We start from the raw sequence: 12,499 nt of genomic DNA, 5'->3' as shown, positions 1-12,499 counted from the left end.
CGCTTTGCCATTGCGGGTCCTTTTCTTGGTGGGGAGAGCTATTTGCCATGCTGTAGTTCACAGCGCCACCTGTCTGTGCCCAAGCAAACTGCAGTGTGATGGCACCCTTAAGACAATATATAACAGGAGAAAACATTTGATTTGCACTTCACCTTACCCTGGAAAATCAGATAACTCAAAACAGCCTGTTACACACCTGCAGTCACTGTTGGTGTAGAAGCTCATTAGTGTAGATCCTTTTTGGTGGGTGTTTTGTTACATGTGTGGTGGTGTTTCGGTGGCTGTTCTCTAGTGCCACATCCGCTGCTTCTGTCTGCTCCTTACCTGGGCATAGCTTAGCCATTTTGTTCCCGGTTGCCCAGATGATACAAGTGTGCCTTTTCCCAGTAATTGTCACACACTGGAGGTGCATTTGGATTTCAGAAACATGATTTGGAGGAGCTGTTCTCTCAATATCGCCACATAGCATAGACCTGAATTGCAGGACGTACTTTTGGCTTGTCTATTTTAAACACAGAGAACTTGCACAAAATAATAGTAATAATAATAATAGTAGTAATAATAATAATAATAATAATAATAATAATAATAATAATAATAATAATAATAATATAATAAACAATAAATGTCAAATTGAAGGATACTCCCCAGCCCCCAAGTACAAGCAATGATTTTGTCTATTGTGAAACATGATAACTGGCTAGAAAACACTGGTTGTGTTCGCTGTTGTGCACTTCCTGGGATCATTTACTTATTTACTTTAAAAGGTGTGTGCACCCAGGTGCAGAAAAAGCTGTGCACATGCCAGAAATCGGAAAAGGGCTGGGGAAGGTGGAGAAGGAGTGACTAAGGCGGCAGCACACAAAACCCCAACCAACCACCAGGATAGATGAAGGATGTTTGCACACCATACTCTTAAAGTGCATTCAAAGCATAATAGCATAATGTAATGGTTGGAATGTCAGACTAGGATCTGGGAGACCAGGGTTCAAATCCCCCCATGACTATGAAGCTCAATGGGTGACTTTTGCCCATTCATTGGCTCTCAGCTTAATCTACCACCTAGGATTGTTTGGGGGATTAAATGAACACTACCTTGAGAGAGAAAAAGTTGAGATATAAATGCAATTAAGTAAAGCAGATTCCCCCCCGCAAAGAATCCTGGGAACTGTAGTTTAATCCTCACTCCGCTAAAACTCCCAGCACCCTAAACGGGCTACAATTCCCAGGATTCTTTGAGGGGTGGGGTGTGCTTTAAAGGAATGGTGTTTGTACACAGCCTGACGTTCTCTCTCTATCTCTGTGTGTGTGTGTGTGCACTGCTGCAAGCAGCAAGTGGACAAATAGCAACAAATATCCGTGGAAAGCTAATATGTCAGAGATGCACATGCGGGGGCGGGGACTGGATCATTTGTTGTCTGGTCTGAACGGATCCAGCCTGGAAAACCAGGTTGTGATATAACGCTGTGTCCATTAGGTGGAGCCATTTTGTAGCTTTTTAAAAAGAGACAAAGGGAAGGAGACCTTGGGGCACCCGTGGCTAATGTCACCTTCCATATGTTACTGAACTACTAACCCAGGGGTCAGAAAACTTTGTCCCTCAGGCCTTGTGGGGGCCTGGACTATTTTTTTTGGGGGGGGGTGAATGAATTTTTTTTTTGGGGGGGTGAATGAATTTCTATGCCCCACAAATAACCCAGAGATGCATTTTAAATAAAAGCACACATTCTACTCATGTAAAAACACTCTGATTCCTGGACCGTCCGCAGGCCGGATTTAGAAGACGATTGGGCTGGATCTGGCCCCCGGGCCTTAGGTTGCCTACCCATGTACTAACCCTTGTCTGGGACAAATTGATTGATAAAAAATATTTATATACTACTATTCATTTTATATATATATATATATATATATATATATATATATATATATATATATATATATATATATATAATGAATATATATTCATTATACATATATATATATATATATATATATATATATATATATATATATGCTTTCGTAGATTTTCACGGGTACAGGAATGCAGGTTTTGGTGTCTTCGGGTGTCTTCCCGTGTAAGAGTTGGGGTGTCTAGGCGACGTTTCGACGAGGTCTCACTCGTCATCTTCAGGCTGGTGCTTTCGGCTTCTTGTTACTAGAACAGAGCAGGATCTCAGTGTTTGAGTTCCTATAAATACTGTTGAGGGGGTGTGGTGTATAGCCTCTAACGTTCTGGGCAGAGAGGGAGTTCCCAGGTTAGTGTGCCTTTTCTTCTTTTGTTCCTTAATTACTTGAGGGATATCTTGAGTGATTTCTTGAGTGATATTCTGAGTACCACTTAGGAGGGTCATTAGGTGTGGATTAGTTGCTAAAGCTTTCGTGTCTTGACCTCTTGAGCTTGTGAAGAGTTTTTCTGAGAAGATGGCTGTACTGCACTTAGTTGTGCTCTGGCTTGGCTTCGTGTATAGGGGCGAGCTGTGGTTTTGTGCCCTGTGCCAGCCAGATCTGTGTAGGGATTGCAGGGGGGTGCAGCATCCGGAGGTGCCACTATGGTTTGGCTACTGGATGGTGTCTGTACTTTATCTGTAGAGAGGGTCTGGGTTTGGGTCTGGTGTGGTTGATTGGAGATGGCGTTCTGTGTGTCTCTGGTTCTGGTGTCGGTTTTTGTGGGGAGGGCTAATTTCCAGATGTCTGAATCTATCGCTTCTGCATAGATTCTGAATCTATGCAGAATCTATCGCTTCACACGTTACAAACTCCTTCCAGTTCATAGAAACAATAAAGAAGCAAAACCTACATCCCGATGACCTACTTGTGAGCTTCGATGTTGTATCTCTCTTCACACAAGTGCCCATTAATGAAGCCTTGACAGCCATTCAAAACAAATACAATCCCCCCGAATACATCCTGGACCTGACCAACCACTGCCTAACCAACACGTACTTCATCCACAATGGACAAAGATATAAACAGATAGAAGGAGCACCTATGGGATCACCCCTCTCACCGGTCATCGCAAATCTGTACATGGAACACTTTGAAACCAATGCTTTAGACAAGTCAGAACACAAACCCAAACTTTGGCTCAGATATGTTGACGACACCTTTGTAATTTGGCCACACGGGAAGGAAAAACTAGATAGCTTCCTCACACATCTCAACAGCCTACACCCCAAAATACAATTCACTATGGAAATAGAAGCCAACAACCAACTTCCCTTCCTTGACGTCCTAATCTACAAAAAACCTGATGGCTCCCTAGGACACACTATCTACCGGAAAAAAACACACACCAACCGCTACTTACATGCACAATCACACCACCACCCTGCACAAATAAACTCCGTAGCCAAGACTCTCATCTCCAGAACCAAACGCCTGGCTGACAAAGACCACTTGACAACTGAGTTACAGAATCTCTCAAATGTGTTAATCGCCAACGGATACCAACAAAACAGGGTTACGAAGCTAATCCAAAAAGAAACACCCCCCAAAAACCAAGACACAGAAGAAAACAATGGCATGGCCCTCCTTCCTTATATCAAGGGCACTACAGATAAAATTAGCAAAATCCTCCATAAACACAATATCAAAACAGCCTTTTGCACCAACCAAAAAATAGCCAATATCCTCAGAAACCCAAAAGATAAAATCCAGTTAGAAAACCAAGGGGTCTATGAAATACCCTGCAAAGTCTGCCCAGCCACGTACATTGGACAAACAAACAGACGAATAAATGCACGTATCGCAGAACACAAGAATGCCGTCAAAAAAGAAGAAAAAACTTCCTCTCTTTACCAACACATGAAAGAAACAGGACACGAAATTAATTTTGCAGATTCCAAATTGCTCTTTAACATGGAACATCAACACAAGAGAATAATCATGGAAGCCATCGAGATAGAGAAACACCCTCACAACATGAACAAGCGTGACGACACGTCCCGCCTGCCAGACATCTGGAAATTAGCCCTCCCCACAAAAACCGACACCAGAACCAGAGACACACAGAACGCCATCTCCAATCAACCACACCAGACCCAAACCCAGACCCTCTCTACAGATAAAGTACAGACACCATCCAGTAGCCAAACCATAGTGGCACCTCCGGATGCTGCACCCCCCTGCAATCCCTACACAGATCTGGCTGGCACAGGGCACAAAACCACAGCTCGCCCCTATACACGAAGCCAAGCCAGAGCACAACTAAGTGCAGTACAGCCATCTTCTCAGAAAAACTCTTCACAAGCTCAAGAGGTCAAGACACGAAAGCTTTAGCAACTAATCCACACCTAATGACCCTCCTAAGTGGTACTCAGAATATCACTCAAGAAATCACTCAAGATATCCCTCAAGTAATTAAGGAACAAAAGAAGAAAAGGCACACTAACCTGGGAACTCCCTCTCTGCCCAGAACGTTGGAGGCTATACACCACACCCCCTCAACAGTATTTATAGGAACTCAAACACTGAGATCCTGCTCTGTTCTAGTAACAAGAAGCCGAAAGCACCAGCCTGAAGATGACGAGTGAGACCTCGTCGAAACGTCGCCTAGACACCCCAACTCTTACACGGGAAGACACCCGAAGACACCAAAACCTGCATATATATATATATATATATATATATATATATATATATATGCAGATTGCAACAATTGTACACAATACCATACAAGAAAACCCATATAGAATCGTTAAGATCAGAAATCAGCCAGCAGCTATTATGGAAATATGTATTCTTAACTGCCTGCATAATCCTGGCAAAACAGAAAAGTTTCCAGCAGTTGAAACAGAAGGTGCCTGGTGAATCTCTAGTGGCAGGGTATCCCACGGTACAGCACTGGGCCAGCAACATGAACTGCTGCAAACACTGGTCCGTGGTGGATATCTCCCCTCTTGAGCCCCAATTATGATTTGAAAGGGAGGCATTGTGCTAGCTTTGTGAGCCCCTGGGCAAGAAACCCTAAGATAAGAGCCAAGAAACCCAGCATTGGCCAGCCTGGTTCCTTGGAGAAAAGCAAGCTATGAACCCAGCAACAGATCGCCTTAGAGCCTGGAGGCTTCATATAGCCACTGTGACATCTTCCTCCTCCAGGAAAGTATCTAAACCCCATGTAAAGCGATCTAACCTGGCCATGACCTCTTGGGGCAATGAGTTCGGCGGGTTAATTGCACAATTGGTCAATGAGAACTTGCTTCAGCAGTGCCCTATGGGGCTCTTTCAATTGTCTCCAAAACTTTTACATTGGTTGCCTCCTCAGCTGAGAGACAGCATTTGCCAAGATGGGGAGGTGCCAGGTTTTGGACTACAATCCCATCAGCTCCAGCCAGCCAGCAAGCCATCTGATGCCATGGCTGGTGGGAGTACGGGTGTGCTGACTGGGGCTGATGGGAATTGTAGTCCAAAACGTATGGGGAGCAAGAGGTTGGGGAAGGCTAGTCAACACCTACTCAGGCTGCCTTCATCAGCCAGGATGGGCAAGGGTCAAGCAAACAAATTGGTGGTCTTGCATCCCTGAGAATGGCCCTGCATCCGCCAGTTCTTGAGCAGGCCACATCCTTAGGCTGCTCAAGAACTGAGAAGTAAGCATCAAAATAGGAGAAGCAGCTACCGAAGCTTCATCTTGCCCCTTTGCACCAAGAGGACTCAGAAAGTCCCACGTCTGAAGGATTGTGGCCAGGACTTCCAAGCAATGCATTTATGGGTTTTTGTAAATTAAGCCCTTCTAACACCAGCTACTGTTGCTGGCCTCGTAAAAGAGATCAATTTACCTCTCTCTTTTTGCACCATGCTCACTGTCCTTTGTTCTTCCTCTCTTTATTTACTGTATTTGTTTTTATTATTATTATGCTGCCTTTCTGGGTAAGCCGTCCCCTCCGGCTCAGATGATGACTTTGAGTTTTTGTTTAGCAAGCCCTTACCCTTTTCACATTCCTGGAACTCTCCCTGCTTTGAGTCAGTGTTTCGTCAGCCCGACTGGGTTCTGTTACTATCATCACCCATCTATATTTACAAGGTGAGGTCAGAGAAGGACCAGGAAGAGAGAGAGAGAGAGAGAGAGAGAGAGAGAGAGAGAGAGAGAGAGAGAGAGAGAGAGAGAGAGAGAGATTAGGTGTGTGTGTGTCTGAGAGTGAATTTGGCATTTCAATAAGTTGTGGCCATGTGGAAATGGGGGGATGATGAAGACTTGATAGATGGGAGGTTACCTATGAAGCTTTGACCTTGTGACGCTTCCCCTAAAGGTAAAGGGACCCCTGACCATTACGTCCAATTGTGGCCAACTCTGGGGTTGCGGCGCTCATCTCACTTTATTGGCCGAGGGAGCCAGCGTACAGCTTCCGGGTCATGTGGCCAGCATGACTAAGCCGCCTCTGGCAAACCAGAGCAGCGCACGGAAACGCTGCTTACCTTCCCGCTGGAGCAGTACCTATTTATCTACTTGCACTTTGATGTGCTTTCAAACTGCTAGGTTGGCTGGAGCGGGGACCGAGCAACGGGAGCTCACCCCGCCGCAGGGATTCGAACCGCGACCTTCCGATCGGCAAGTCCTAGGCTCTGTGGTTTATCCCACAGCACCACCCGCGTCCCTGATGCTTCCCCTTGAAGTCCACTATATGTGTTCCTTGCATCTAGCGATGCCTGGAGATTCTGGAGGCTTGCGTGAACTGTACAAACCCAATGTAGTTTAAATAGCTTTGAGGTTTACTCAATACTCATTCTACCCAATTCAAAGTGCTCACCTTAAAGCCCTACATGACTCAGGCTCCAAATACCCCAAAGACCGCCTCTTTCACTATAGACCCACTTGGGTGCTTAGGTCCTCAGAGGGGGCCCTCTTGGTCGTTCCATGACCCACAGAAGCTCAGGGGGTTGGCAGCTTGGGAGAGGGCATCCTCTGTGACAACCCCTAAGTTGTAAAACTCCCCACAGAGGTGTGTCTGCCTTCTTCACTAGACAGGTTTCAGCAAATTCAGCAGAGGTGCACTGCTTCACCCTGGTCTGAGACACAACATTTTAGGACCCATCTTAATTTCTGTGATTGCAAGTTGTTTTAAATTGTTTTTAATGTTGAGTCTTAATGTTATTAGCTGCCCTGAGACCATGGGGTGGGTAAGTAGTAATAACAGTGACTGTCAAGCCACTAGCAGCAGTTCGCCACTCTGCCCACAGGGCAGTTGTTTTGGACAGGTTTTAATACCAGTATTGTGTTTTAATTGTTGTAAACCACCCTGGGATTTTAGGGTGAAGGGAGGTAATTAATTAATAACGATGGTGATGATAGTAACACTCCAGGCCCCACCAGGGTCCGAGCCAGTGGCGTAGCGTGGGGGGTGCAGGGGGGGCCGGTCACACCGGTCGCAACATCTGGGGGTTAGGGTTAGGGGGCGCAAATCCACGGGTTAGGGGGCGCAAATTACTTGCCTTGCCCTGGGTGCTGACAACCCACGCTACGCCACTGGTCCGAGCCTCAGCAGAACGGAAAGTACTTATCCCCACCGTAGCCACACAGGTCAGGCCCCCACTGTGCAGAGCAGCAGCCCTAGGGTCCTTCTGCCAAGCAGCTTCAATCTGACAGCCCTGGTCCCTCTGGCATGATGCTGTCCGGAAGCAGCCGGGCACCCATGCCATGCCCACCATCTGCCCTAGCTGTGCCTCGAGCCAAGCGGCGATGTCAACACACCCAACAAACTCTCCACAGGAAGGATGGGGGAGGGCAGGGAGGGATGAACTCATATTCTAAAAATCTTCAAAATATGTCATCACCTATTCCTGTGGAGGAGAAGGGGCAGCTAGGCTGGGCCCAGCCCCCTTTCCCCCACCCTTAACCTTGGGCAATGTAGAAGTTCCTGCTTGGAGTAACTGGAAGTTGTTTTCCCAAAAGAGCAGAGCAGGTCTGGTTGCCTGGCCCCCTCCAGCCAGCCAAGACATTTTGTGGCCTGAGGTGAAGGACAAAGTGGTGCCTGCTCCCCAAGGGTTCCATTGGCAGCTGTGGAAGAAGCTAAAAAAAACCTTGACATTGGAAAGTGAGGAAAGAGCTTCTTAAGCAGGAGCAGTCTACCTCAGGAGTGAGAGCTCGGGATCTCAGCAATCGGAGCTGTTGGGAAGGGATGGGCAAAGGATGTTGCAGTGGTAGAACACATGCATTGTGAGCAGAAGGGTCAGTTATTGGCATCTTGTGGCAGGGCTGGAGGAAGCAGCTTTTCTGAAACCTTGTTCTTTAACCTTTGGTCCAGCAGAGGCTGGTCCATTGGGGTAAATGGGGCACTGGCTCACCAGCTGCAGTCTGCACCCAGCCAGCCTCCTCTTTCCTATTTACAACAAGTGCAGGTTTATTTCCATATCGTGGAAGACCATTGCTATTTGGTGGCATGGAACAGTGCTCCCTACATGCCCAGGAATCCTGTGGACCCAGGTCTTTAAGTGGTTGTTGATCTTGTTTATTTCAAAAATAGTTTCTCATAGTCAGTTATATGTTGTGAGGCCTCTCACCGCTGGCACCTGGTTTGCAAAATGTAAGAATTTTAGATAGAAAGGAGTATCTGTTAGCCTAAACCGGTTTTGAGTCCCCAGATGTTGTTGGACTACAACTCCCATCACCCCTGACCACTGGTCCTGCTAGCTAAGAATGATGGGAGTTGTAGTCCAACAACATCTGGATATCTATGGCTGAGAAAGGCTGGCCTAGGCAAAGTTCTTTCATTTTGGTGGGAGCCTCCTGTACAACCCAAACACCAGGTGTGGCTTGTGTAATAACCCCAACCAGTGTAGAAGTCCAAGGCCACCTCTCTTGGTCAGATCTTCAGAGCTGGAGAGCTTCAGAACTTGAGGACTTTGATGCAGGCTAGGTTTGGAAAGTGCTGTGGGCTGGCCACCACTGCAGGAACCACATCCACTGCTAAGAGGAGATCCCAGCAAGCAGAGAGCGGAGACGTAAGGTTATGACAATACCATGTAGCTTTCTTTGGGCTATTTAATAAAATACCCAGTCTTCACTCCATTTGTGTGTTTATTGTTCCAGATCCTAGGAATACCTCTGCCCCTTGACATAACAGCAGTGTGCGGCCCAGGCTGTTGGCTTCCTCTTCCTTAGGCCACATTTACACCAGGCATTTAAAGCACTAGGAAACCACTTTTAATAGTCATGGCCTTTCCCAAAGAATTCTGGGAGGGTCCTGAGAGTTTTGAGGACACACACACACACTGACTCCCCTCCCAGAGCTACAATTTTCAGAGTGGTTTTACAATCGATCCTTCTGCACAGGGAACTCTGGAAACTGCTGGAAGGGGAATAGGGGTTTCCTAGCAACTCCCAGCACCCTTACCAAACTACACTTCCCAGGATCCTCTGGGGGAAGCCATGACTGCTTAAAGTGGTATCACAGTGCTTTAAATGTATGGCATGAATGTGGTCTTAGTCTCAAGTGTTCCCTTTGTGGAACTCAGAGGACAAAGCTATAATTGGTTGCTTGGCTTTGCATGTCATTGGCTCTGGCTCCATCTGCTCATGTGGGCATCAGTCATCAGTGCTTGGGTCCACCACCCCTGAACATTGGCTAAACTGACTGGGGCTGATGGCAGTTGTCCTCCATCATCATCAGGTGGTGATGCCCCCACCCACCCAAAGTTGGAAGAACATTGGCTTAGATCAGGCATAGGCAAACTCGGCACTCCAGATGTTTTTGTGACTACAACTCCCATCATCCCTAGCTAACAGGACCAGTGGTCAGGGATGATGGGAGTTGTAGTCACAAAACATCTGGAGGGCCGAGTTTGCCTATGCCTGGCTTAGATGGACCAGCGACCTGACTCAGTATAAGACAGCATCCTCCATTTCCCAAATGTCTGCACACAATTCCCAAGCCACCAAGTGCAAGTTTACAATGTGTACTTAGCAATGGGGACCTCACCTGAGTATCAAAATAACTGGTTAGGACAGCCTCTGCCAACCTGGTGCTTTGACAAAGCTCCCAACAGCCTTTGTCTCACACAAGCAATGTTGGCTGATGGGAGTTGTAGTCCAGCGATATCTGCAGGGGTAACAGCTGTTACACCATCATTGCATTGCAAAGCGGGGCAGGGGGAGCAAAGAGAGAATGGAAAAACTGAAGCAATGAAGACCAAGACCCTGCATTTCTTAAGTAATAATACTTTAATAAAATTAAGTTCTTAATGTAATTTAGCACATTTAATACAATAACCCTTTCCCTTCTTTGTTTTCCTACAAGTTGTGCAACATCATTATTTTCTTTTCTTTTTTTAGCTTTTAAAAAATCTTCTCTTTACTATATGCCTCCGAACTCAAGACACTGAGTCTAACTAGTAATCATCTTCGTCTCTTTATGGATGGGTTAACATTTCTTAGCTTCTCTCTCTTCCTCTCTCGGGCTTTTACAGAGCGAGAGAGAGGAAGAAAGAAAGAAAGGGGTTGGGGGAAACCAGGTAACAACTGATAAAATAAAACCCAAACCCTGGATGGAATGCATGACCTGCTTCCAAGGACTGATTTCCTATGACAAAAAAGCAACACCAGAAACTGAGACAAGAATGGTCCAAGGTAAGACAGAACTGTTTACAGGTGGAGAATATATATCCTGCACCATGTTGAAAAAGAAAATCGAAGTCTACAACAGCCCTCCAATACGTGCCCGAATATATGATGGAATAAATTGCTGGATTCAGCTAAGCTAAAGAGTTTGCATTCTCCGTTGCACATCTGGGGGAGGCATCTTCACGGCAAACTTATGCCAGTTTAACTGGCATAACCGTTCTCCCACCCCCAGCTTTATTCTGCAGTATAGTGAAGGTGCTGAGACAGTTCCTACTTGTAGAATAGCCCCATTATTCCCTAGGAAAAGGGCATGACAAGCACCTTCTCCCTAGGGAATCTGGGAACTGCATTAAGAATTGTTTTTTTTATAAAGTCTGTAGCCATCTTTGCCAACCTTTTGCCCTCCTGCTGCTCTGGGAGTCATAGTCCAAAACAGTGGGAGGGCACCAGGTTGGCAAAAGCTGCTCAGCAGCAGAGAGCTGTTTGACCCTTGAAGTGGTGATGAAATAGAACCAAGGTTCAGGATGGGGTGGAAAGGAATAGCAGAGTTCAGATGGGGAAGGAAAAATTCATTTGCAACTCCATGCAGAAAATGTCATTATATAAGCACCGAAACAGTTAAAATGAATGTTTCCCCCCAAAGAAGTGCAGATCCATTTTGACAGAAGGCAAACAACCTCACATTTCCTTTTAAGCCCAGACAGCTGCAGACTTGTCAAATGAAAGGCCAAAACAATTTGGGATGCAAAAATCCCATGGCTGGAGGTAAAAGCAGCTCCGATTTGGACCAGGCCTGTGGTGCAGGGGGGTTTAACCCTTTGCTCCCTGCACAGATTCCTTGAGACAAATTCCAACCCTCCCTCCCAAAGCTCCTATTAGCCACTGATGAAATGCACAACTCAGTGCAGCTTTGGGAAGGGGGTTGTTTACATCACAGACTTGGTATGGGGCCAAAAGATTTAACTTCCCCAACCTAAACTCGGATGCCCAGTGAAGCTCTCAGCAAATCCTTCTTAGTTGGTTGTGTTCTGGAGTTGTTTAGAAATGTGGAAGATTGTGGAAGAACTTTAGAAAGATTGATTTTTTCACTTGCAAGGATAAATCTGTCCCCATTGCAACAGTTCCAGAATATGCCCCAATGGATATACAGTGGTACCCCGCAAGACGAATGCCTCGCAAGACGGAAAACCCGCAAGACGAAAGGGTTTTCTGTTTTGGAGGCGCTTCGCAAGACGAATTTCCCTATGGGCTTGCATCGCAAGACGAAAGCCCATAGGGAAATGCTGGCGGTCGGGAGCAAAGACTTTCGCCCACAGCCGGCCTTCAGAAGAGGACCTCTTCTGAAGGCCGGCGGGGGGCAAAAGTCTTTGCTCCCCCCCCCCGCCTGCCTTCCCCCCACCTGCCCCGGGCGATCTTAAAATGCTGGCGGGCGGGAGCGAAGCGTTCGCTGCCGACCCCCAGCATTTTAAAATCTCCAAGGGACAGCAGAGAAGTCTCTGTCCCAGGGAGATTTTAAAATGCTGGGGGTCGGGAGCGTTCGCTGCCGACCCCCAGCATTTTAAAACGCTGTTCCGAAGCGGGGGGCGGGAACATCTGCCCCAGCCGCCCCACTTCGGAACGATGTTCCGAAGGGGGGAGGTGGGGCGGGAACAGCTGCCCCAGCCGCCCCACTTCGGAACGATGTTCCGAAGGGGGGAGGTGGGGCGGGAACAGCTGCCCCATCCGCCCCACTTCGGAACGATGTTCCGAAGGGGGGAGGGTGGGCGGGAACAGCTGCCCCATCCGCCCCACTTCGGAACGATGTTCCGAAGGGGGGAGGTGGGGCGGGAACAGCTGCCCCATCCGCCCCACTTCGGAACGATGTTCCGAAGGGGGGAGGGTGGGCGGGAACAGCTGCCCCATCCGCCCCACTTCGGAACGATGTTCCGAAGGGGGGAGGTGGGG

The sequence above is a fragment of the Podarcis bocagei genome (genome assembly GCF_964188305.1).
Source record: "Podarcis bocagei genome assembly, chromosome: 16".
In the NCBI taxonomy this organism is placed as follows: domain Eukaryota; kingdom Metazoa; phylum Chordata; class Lepidosauria; order Squamata; family Lacertidae; genus Podarcis; species Podarcis bocagei.
This window is presented reverse-complemented; position numbering follows the sequence as displayed.